The sequence below is a fragment of the Phalacrocorax carbo genome, chromosome 6 (genome assembly GCF_963921805.1).
Source record: "Phalacrocorax carbo chromosome 6, bPhaCar2.1, whole genome shotgun sequence".
NCBI classification, from domain to species: domain Eukaryota; kingdom Metazoa; phylum Chordata; class Aves; order Suliformes; family Phalacrocoracidae; genus Phalacrocorax; species Phalacrocorax carbo.
The window spans coordinates 2,782,879-2,792,948 of NC_087518.1; the positions used below are offsets into that span (position 1 = coordinate 2,782,879).

Sequence of the window (10,070 nt, forward strand, 5' to 3'; positions counted from 1 at the left end):
TGTAATATAAAAACAAACAACAAAATAGTCAAGAGCATTCAGGAGTATTTTGTAATACCTAGACTAAAACTGTGATCCAGCAGAAGGAGAACGACTTCTTATTTCAGTATGAAGCCTTCATTATCCTCTTTTTGGAAGGAATTCCTGTAGCGCATGCTCAGGAGCTGTGGGTTTATGGGTCAGCACAGCTTGTCCCTCAGCTACAGAAGGGTATTTCATTGCCATCTGAAACGCAAAGTCTGTTCTGTCAACGCCGCGAAGTACAACCGCTGTGTAAATCCCCTGCAGACGCTGAGTAGCGCTGGTGGCACTCAGGGCTCCTCGCCCTCCGGTCGGTGCTCCTCGCCCTTCCCGTTCCGTGACTCGTTTGCGTCCCGTCTGCTTACGGTGCCTATCGCACGGGCTTCCTCGCTTCGTTGGACTTTACGTCTGGGGTCACGGAACGCAACGGATCGCTCTACTGTCCTTTCACCGGTGTTCGCTGGGGTTTGTGCTTTCTCACTCACAACCGAGTGTAAATTTTGTTGTCCACTGAATTTATCTATGATAATTTGATGGGCTTGAGGTGCCGGTGACCAGCTTCGGGCTGCGGCGTCCGCCTTACCCGGAGCTCAGCTGTGCAATGGAGGGTCTTTACGTGGCATTACCTGCACAGCCTTCGCCAGCGCAGTGGGACCAAGCAGGTGGAAAATCAGGGTGGTTTATCATTAAAAAGCAAGAAGTGTTTTGCTGAATTATTCCTGACAGGGTGACTGGTCTGGTCTGGTGATGGTTCTAATGACAGCAGATATTTTTTTCACTGAGACTCCCCCCCTGGAGGGGAGGCCAGGGGATAGGTAATTGGACATACTGGAGCCACTTAGAAACTCTTATATCATTGTATATTTATTGAAAAGATAATGACTGTTTCTGTCTTGAAGTGACCTAAAATCTGTAGCAAAGCAATATGCAGAAGGACGTTAAAGTTGGGCCCTGTCCGCCTCCTGCCTGAGCTGATAGACATTTGTCAGAGGTTTCCATATAAATTTGGTATAAATTTAAGCGTACTCCTAGCGGCATACTAATTTTGTGTATTAATGTCTGTGACAGCCCAGATTGCATGCAGAATGAAAGCTGCTTCTTTATATTCTCAGCAGGAGCATCGCATTTCATCAAAAATGGAATTTTTATAAAATAAAAAAAACCAACAACCTGTTGAGATCTGGAGTGGCTCAAGAGCGAGCCGGAGCCTCGGTCACTGGCAAGACCTGCTCTCCCTGGGCACATGGACCTGTGCAACAGGACAGTATTGAATATCCTGACTTTGTCACTGGACTGCATCAAGACAGTCACCCCCTTTCTCCCAGCTGTGTTAATTTTAGACTTGTTTCCTCATTTCTGGCTGCAGTTATTGAATTAGCAGTTATTTGCAATCTGGCACATTTTTAATTCACTTTCTCGCGGTGTTAATCTTTTTATCGGCCAGAAGTACAATGATTTTTCTTTTGTCAATGAGACGTGAAAGGTAAGAAGCAGCGCGTGCTGCAGAAGACAGGGGTGCCGTGGAAGTGAGATCTGAGGAGGTCCGAGTCGATCTGCTCCAACATATTTGATACAATTATTTGCCTTGCTTTGTATGCAGATCGGTGGACAAATGTCATTTCAGGCAGCGACTGCTTTGCTGGCATTAACCTAGCCTCCAGTGAATATTTTTTCTGTGTCTCTAAAATGACATTTTCTTGGAAATGGCAAGGGCTGATTTGTGCAGGACTGTGGCAGAGATAGCGGACAGCTCTGCAAATCAAAATTCAGCCTCATTAGGCATGGGGTGCCCTTGAATTACGCCTGTTATTTTGGTAGCCAGGCACCGTAGCGTTTGTGCCTGACGGCTGGTTGAGTTATTGTCCCGGCTTCTATAAATGCAAGAAATCCACCAGATTGCAAATCTGTCTGTGAAATTTTCCTTGAAGATCCATCACGGTCAAAATGTACTGGCTTTGTACCTCAGCCAACTGAAAAACCTTACCGTCGGTGTGTGTATATAAATGCCAGTTCGGGCTGTGTTTCCAGAACTGTGCAGCTCCACTAATTCCTTTGTGTAAGTGTGGGATCCCTAATAGTGGCGTTCAGCAGGAACTTTTGCCCATTTTTATTTATCTCTAGGGTTTTTTCTTTCTTACACATTTATGGGGATGAAAATGGTTTTCATTTACGGTGTAGTTAAATCTCTTGTAATGAAACTTTATGACTCCCTTCAGCTGGGAGGTTTATCGGTCATTTGTCTCCAGGAGATGTTAATTGCTGATGTGATTTTCAGTTAAGCAAGATCCTGTCCGTTAGGTGTCTCGGTTCCAGCGTAGGCTCTTTTTCGTTCCCTATTTTCCTGTGTAATTATAATGGATTTTTTTCATAAAAAGCCATTTTGTACCTGGGGCACTGAAGCTTAATGATATTTGTATGTTCTAGCTCTTTCTTTAAAATGCCAACTCAGTATATATTGTTTAATTCTTTTTGTGATTTTGTAGATGTTACTTGATAGAAACGCTGATAAAAATATTGCAGAGAAAGTTTGAATAGAAACAGCAATATGTTCTTGATTTTTTTTGTTTTAAGCGTGTTACTGAGCATATATACACACAGATAAAAATACGTATATAGAGAGTTGTTTGTCTTCTCAGACTGTGAATTTTTTTACCCGCTGATCATTAAACATTTGAAGATACCATTACATCTCTTGTCTCCAAGTATGTGCCTCTCCTTTGGGGACAGCTTTGTCTTTGCCCAAGCTAGCGATTAAATTAGACTTTAGTAATACCGTGCTTATATATTCTGTAGCACTATGTACTGTGTGTAGTGTAGACATATAGTGCTACATAGTGTGTGCGTATATAATACTAAGCTATATATATAATATATAGAAAATACACGTGGTATATCATCTATATTACTACGTTCTGCAGCGTGTATACCATCACCTTTAGTGATGTTCCGCTCCCTCGTCACTCCGCACACGTGTACAAATAAAGTGCGCTGCGTGGGGAAGCTGCCTGAGCCTCCTCGCAGCCCTGAGGCGCTGAGGCTGCGGATGACACGGTCACATGGAACAGAGCGAGGTGACGGACTGAAGACGACGACCAGGAGCGTCTCACAGCGTGTGGAGAGACTTCCCTTCTGCATAGATTTAGCTGAAAGTAGAGACCTCTGGAGCTGATAAAAAAAGGCTATGGCAAAGGTAATTTTTTTTCTTCTTTTGGAGAGAGATTTAAAAGGAAGGAAATTATGTGGAAGATGTGTGGATAATGTCAGTAAATGTCTTCGCAAAATTGTTATGGAGCCCCTGTAAATAGCCCTGTCAGGGCTTCACGTCAAAAGTTCGCTCTCAACATTTCTAAAACACTTTCATAGGTTACAGGAACAAATGACTTTGCTATGGGAGGTTTGGCTTGTGATCCATCCGGCATCCTGTCTTTCGTGGCGGTCAATCCTGATACAGCAACTGCGTCAGTAACGCCCGGGTTTGGGCAGCCGCGCGGGGGTCAGGGAGCTCCCCGAGCGGTTGGGAGCGAGCGGTGACACCAGGTCAGGTTCCCCCTGCTTCCCTGATGCCGTTTTTCTTTCTTCTTCCTCCTCCATCTTTGTATTCTGTAATGTACGGGAAGGATATTGTTAGAAATTTATTCAACTATTTTTTGTAATTATTTTGTTAATAATTTTTTTGTAACTCTGAAGTCACCTTTGTTTTGGGATGTTGGTTTTCAGTTTTGTTTCTGCTTTGACTGTGCCGCTCTTTCCCTCTCCAGCTCTTCGGGGCATAGACCACATCTTTCTGTCTGTGCCTGGCTTAGCATATGGCAGATACGGGGCTGTGTCTCTTCGCTTAGGCTTCAGGCATTATGTGAGTAGAAGGGTAGGGTGTGTAAGTCTACAGATGTGAAGGAATGAAAGCTTATTAATGTCTGTATATCAGCTGGTGGCTAATGCTGTCATTCTCATTTCTGCAAGTGCTGTTTAATAAGCAAACGTGCTCCATTCTTTTCTTCTGTATTAGTGTAAGTGGCACATACAAGAGAGGAGAGGAAGAAAAATATCCAAAGTTAAACCAGTATTATGGTACTGAGAGCACTTTTCCTCCTACCTCACGTGACAGGAATCCGTATATGTGATTTATTGCTATTTTGCATGGAAGAACACCATCTTCCTGTGTAGAATTGCAATTAAAGTAGAAAGAACCTCATCAGTCAGCCAGCCATGTTTCCGTGACGTGTACAACTTGCAAGTCAAACGCTGAAATCTTTATTTAAGCAAAATTGCCCTTTGTCACAGCGCAAACTGTCTATGAGTAAGGAGTTAATTGCGCAGTTGCTAATTCTAATGAGGTGCCATAGTAGGGTAGAAGCTGTCACGGTAGGACTGGCATCAGCACGATTTTACGTTTTGGTGGGTGTTTGTTTAAGTCGGAGCAAGCATGCTGGTATTCTGCACATACAGGCGTGCAGCCCATTCCACCGTGGCCTTGTCACAGTGAATTTGTATTAATAAAAGTCTGAGCATGGGAAAAACTTAGGAAAATTCAAATTAAAAATCAGATTTATTACTCACGGACATTTAAAAAAATACATGACTGGAGGTGTTTCGCCAAGGACACTGGCATTCGTGTCTCACGTGTGCTTTCTATTTCAGGTTTTATGTCTTGCTAAAGTTTCTTCAAGCCTTGCTTAATTGCGCTTATTTGAACTTAATACAGTGGCTGAAATTCATGCCTGCTGCTGCGTGGGAAGACAGACAAGAATGTCCTAGCCCTTCTGGCCCTAACTTCCATCAATATATACTAATCTGTTCTTCAGTTTGCCGTTGATGTCCAGAATAAATGATACCTATTCCTCCCGTACACTGTTATTCTTAGTACTGAGCTACAGCGAACACAACCCCACTTGAATGTCTTTGGCCTGAATACGTTTGCTTTCCTTAGCCTTTCTTTCTAATCCTGTTCTCCACTCCTTTGCTTGTTTTGATTCCTCCTCTTTACAAAAAAGGGGTTCAAATTGGCTTATGTATATTTTGCTTGAGGGATCAAAACTGCCGAGGCCTCCAGGTTCGTATGCACGGATAGATGTGCGTTGCTGAAATTTAACATCCTCCTGGGAGCTCGTGCTGGCTTTTTGATTCACCATCACCTACAGTTCTTTTTCCATGACTGCTTTTGTCTCTCAAGTTCCTTATATCAAATACACAGCGTTTTGTAGCAGTCTTTCCCAAATGCTCTGGTATTTGCAAGGTATATCAGTGTGTCTGGGGATTATACCGTATAGAACATTATGTTCTGTTTTACCTTAACTAATACTAATATATGAGTAGGATTTGACGGCCTTTCAGATGCCGAACTTCTGTTGGCTGTGGATGCAGGGGGACAGGAGTTAGGCCAGTGGTTTATTTGAGTCCACTCTTGAGAGACACCCCATAATCCTCACGTGTGATAAATTCCAGGACCACAGGATCAGCAAACACAGTTTTGATAACTCCTGTGCTTTTTGTTGTTCCATTTCTCTTTGTAGCCTTTTCTATGACATGCCAAGCCACCGGTGCAAGTGCTCTTTATTACATACCTTCGTCACAGAAATGTGTCTTCCTCCCCTTGGGCTCTGTATGGACCCGTGTCTGCAGGCAAGTGTCGAGACTTGAGCCAGTATCTGCCTTGAATTTTCTTTGTGATCCCATCTCTGATAGATGGGATTCTAATAGAATTACACTGTTTAGTGATGTAGATTCTGCTCACTCAGAATTTAGCTACAGGAAACGTCTCATCAGTAGCCACATTATCCTTGAGGGGTAAATGGTTCAGGCAGAAATACCCTCCTGGTTATGTATTCATGGGTAGATAAACAGGGAGGTCGCTTCCCTTGTGTGTTGACCAGTGTGGGTAGCATTACCAAACCCCGGGCCAGTATTAACTGGTTTTGCTCTAGAGCATGTCATGTTGTATAAACCTTGCCCTGAAAAGACAATGTTTTCTCCCAAAACTCGGTTGGCGTAGATGTGGCAAGTCCTCAGTAGCAAACAACTGAAACCAGCTTTGTCTTTTTGTTTGTGTGCCAACTGCTTATCTGGAGAGATTAAAGAAAAGGAGGAGGCGAGCACTGGGGGAGCAAAACTGTTGAGAACACAATCCATCTAATTTAACAAAAAGATCGAGATGTGATTGGATTGCAGTATAGGACTGGCTGCGCAGGAGAGAGTATTGGATACTAAAGGGCTCTTTAATCTAGAGGAGAAAAGTATAAATCGGTACACAGAGTGGCTGCAGTTAAAGCCGCTGTAATTTAACCAAGACACAAGTTTTAATGGTGGAATGATTAATAACCGAAACAAATTACCAAGGAACATGGGAAATTCTCCATTTCTTGATATCTTCTGGTCAAGCCTGGATACTTTCAACAGTGCGGTTCAAACAAAAATGAGTTAGAGCTGTTGGCACAGGGGAGATGAGTAGAAGGTTAAGCATGGTGCTGAAGGTCTCCTTTTCCTTTCTGCCTGTGGATTGGGGAATCTTGCCATAAATATTTCTCCAGGACGTAGCCCACAGGCTGTGGGGCATTGCTGAAGGCACCTGCCAAGGGGGAGGGAGGAAGACCCTGAAAGAGCTTGTCACACACCCTGGTGTTTTATGCTCAAGGTGTAAGATGGAAAAGGGCACAGCAGAGCCTGCTTTGGCATTTCAGGCACAGGGGAGCAGTGATGCAATTGCTTTACATCCACAGGGACAGAGATAAAGGCCGTTGTCTGAGATGCTTAAACAAAAGCACTATTGTTTTTCCACATCACAGTGGTTATTGACCCTTTCCTGTATTTAATCCATCTGGAAATTGTTACTAATTTTTCATAAGAAGATGGAATTTTGCACCCTAAGGGCAGCTTGGCTCCTCTCTCTTCATCCACACTGAGCCTATTTGTGTTGTGTGCTTGGAAGACTCAGTTCCTACTAAATGGAAAGGTAGTCGTTAGGAGACAGCAGTGGTTCTTCACCAGCAGAACTTTAGATCGTTAATAATGTAAGCTCATGCCCCCTATCTATCAATCAGTTAGCTTTTCAAATAAAATGGTAAGAAATCTGTTTAGCTCAATGTAGTTGGAGTAAATCAGGGACATGTATGCACTTGCTGAAGATTGAGAGGCTGGAAGTTTTCCAGACGTCATCTTCTGGATGAATTGTTGAGGGTTTATTTGGTCTTTTATTTCTTGACAGCGATTGCTTTCATTCATGGCAGAGGTTAGAACAATCGCACAGAACGATTTGAAAAATATTAAGATTAATGGGTTTATGTGTAAGCTATTTTTCCCACACAGAACATTAAGGGATAAGAAAATGAAGAAGCTCTTCTCTTTGAGGAAATGAGACCTCAGAGGTCTTGCCTGTCTGTTTTCAAAAGAAGAATGGAGATGGTTTCCAGAAGAACTGAGGGTCTGCATCAGCTTGTGCTCTGAGACTTGCAAATCGCCGCGGTTTAGAGGCTTCCGAAGGACAAGAAGCTGGAATGCATGCCTCTGGGGTCACGGAAAAGTACGTGCAGGAGAATAAAGTGAAGAAACGCTTTGGCTTAAAGGCGTTGGAGAATATTAGGGATCTTTAGATGAGGAGACTTGAAATAATATTAACCACTTAATACTACTTATTCAGTGGCTTCTGCCACCGAATGCTGATAGTTTCTATGCAGGCTTCAATATATAGACAAGAAAACTTGATGTTAAATACTAGAGTAGTTTTGTTATGCATATGATTTGAATTACTAACTAGCTTTTTGATGATTTGCTGTAGGGAAAATAGTTGGAAGTATGTATTTTATCTGTGGTGATTGTTCGACCTGTGCTGCTGGGCTTCTGTTCGCTTACTGGATAAATGGGAGTGTAGAATCAAGTGAAGGGTAGCCGAAGCTGCTCTGTTTTCAGTGTGTCAGAAGAGAAGGCGGCGCCTTGCCTTTATTGGAGTGAGGTCATGTTCTTTATGCCAGCATCACTAGAGTGTTCGTCTTGCTGTGGGTCTTTAAGAGAGACAAGGTACCGGCCCTTTTACCACCTCAGAGTGAGGCAGGACAGAGCTGTGCCTTTGGCCTGACGCTCACCGATACTGAGTTTACTTTGAAGCAGAATTATGTGCTGTCTTTTACAGGGAATCAGAGTCAATGTGCAGTAGCTGTCCAGTAGTCAAAATATTTTTGATCAAACACAGGAAATGGGGCAATGAACAGAATTAGGGAATGATATGAAAATTTGTTCACACAACCTTTGTCTGAGGCTTATATTCAGAATGCTTTATAGAATTTCTTTGCTCAGATTATGAATTTCTATTGTAATTACATTAACAAAAAAAGCTATTGGCATGAGTCAAGTATGGATAATTGTCCTGGTTTTGGCTAGGATAGAGTTAAGTTTCCTCCCAGCAGCTGGTACAGTGCTGGGGTTTGGGTTTGGCGTGAGAATAATGTTGACGACACAGTGGTGGTTTAGTTGTTGCTGAGCAGTGCCTACGCTAAGGCAAGGACTTTCCAGCTCCCCGTGCTCTGCCGGGGGCACAAGAAGGCGGGAGGGGAGGGGGCACAGCCGGGACCGCTGACCCCAACTGGCCAGAGGGGTATTCCATACCATGTGACATCATGCCCAGTATATAAACTGGGGGAAGCAGGAGAAAGGTGGGGGGGGTGTTGTTTGGAGTGATGTCATCTTCCCAAGTCACCACTGCACGTGACGGAGCCCTGCTTTCCTGGCGGTGGCTGAGCACCTGCCTGCCGGTGGGAAGGAGGGAATGAATTCCTTGCTTCGCTTTGCTCGTGCGCGGCTTTCGCTTTTCCTGTTAAACTGGCTTTATCTCAACCCATGACTTTTCTCACTTTTACTCTTCCCATTGTCTCCCCCATCCCACCGGGGGGAGCGAGCGAGTGGCTGGGTGGGGCTGAGCTGCCACAACGTTTTCATTTAGCTTTTTGCTTCTACTCGCTAGCCAAAGGCGAGCTTAGGCCTTGGCAGGACAAAAATAGGCAGTGGTTCATCCCAGGAAAAATAGAACAAACGTGTTGTTGGTTTTGGTTTTTTTTTTTTATATTTTGAAAAGGGAAAAAAGAAACAGGAGAACAGGAAAGGATTAAAAAGAAAGAATGTGCACTTGTACATGGTTTGTAATGTCTTTTTTTGTTACATTTTCTGCTGCATCTTTCCTAGTCTCTGTCTGTCAAGGCAGTCTCCTATATAAATTCTCGAAGGCAGTTCGAGAAGGCTGTGGAAATGAACTGTTACCCATAGAAGTAGTAGAGTTCTTATTGCCTGTAAGAAGATAAGGATCTGAGACTTTGTGTAAGTTCAGTTCATACCATTACGTGAAGGAGAATGAATCACTGGGGAAAGCAAACTAACTGAAAACTCTTTCAAGATGGGATTTTCAAATTGTTCTAAAGGAAATGAGGTGTCCAGACTGCATTAAAATGTAACTGAAGCTGGAGTGTAACTCTCCCAGGCTTTTCTAATAAACTTAGTTCAGAAAAAGTTCGTTGTGGTTGATAACCTTGAACGTTCATACTTCCACGCTCAGCTTCAGCCTTGACATGAAAGAATTTGGAAGCCACGGAAACCACTTCTCTAACATTAGTCCCATGTGACGTGTGACAGCAAAACTTCCCACTAGGGGAGGGTAGGGAGCGGTACAATAACTGCTAACGACATCATTTTCCACAAAACCAATTTTAATCTGCTGGTTAGGGACTTGCAAATGGCCTTAAATAGCTCTTGCCATTGAAGAAGCTCATTGGAAGTGCTGTTCAGCAACGCACTTAAACATCTGCACCTTTGTTTAATTGTTCTCCAAGATATGTTTAGGTCAATCTTGAAAAGTTGCTGTGTCTAATGTTTCTTCTCCCCCCTTCAGAAGCAGAGTTGGAACAGGGGGAGGAACAGCTGTGTACTCTCCCGGGCTTTGCTCTCAGGCTAAGCATTGTTCAATAATTGTACCAATGTGAGGCTGTGCAGATGCTCATACTGTGATTTTCCTCATTTCTAGTGTATTTTGATCAGCAGAATATTAGGCTATGGCTTAGTCTGCAGTTTATATA

General features: G+C 43.3%; 1 long non-coding RNA gene across 1 annotated transcript in view; it reads left to right on the forward strand.

The window, feature by feature from the left end:
* Positions 1–10,070, forward strand: part of LOC135313788 (uncharacterized) — a 272,793-nt gene that overhangs the window by 128,593 nt on the left and 134,130 nt on the right. The gene's annotated exons all lie outside the window — the stretch shown is intronic.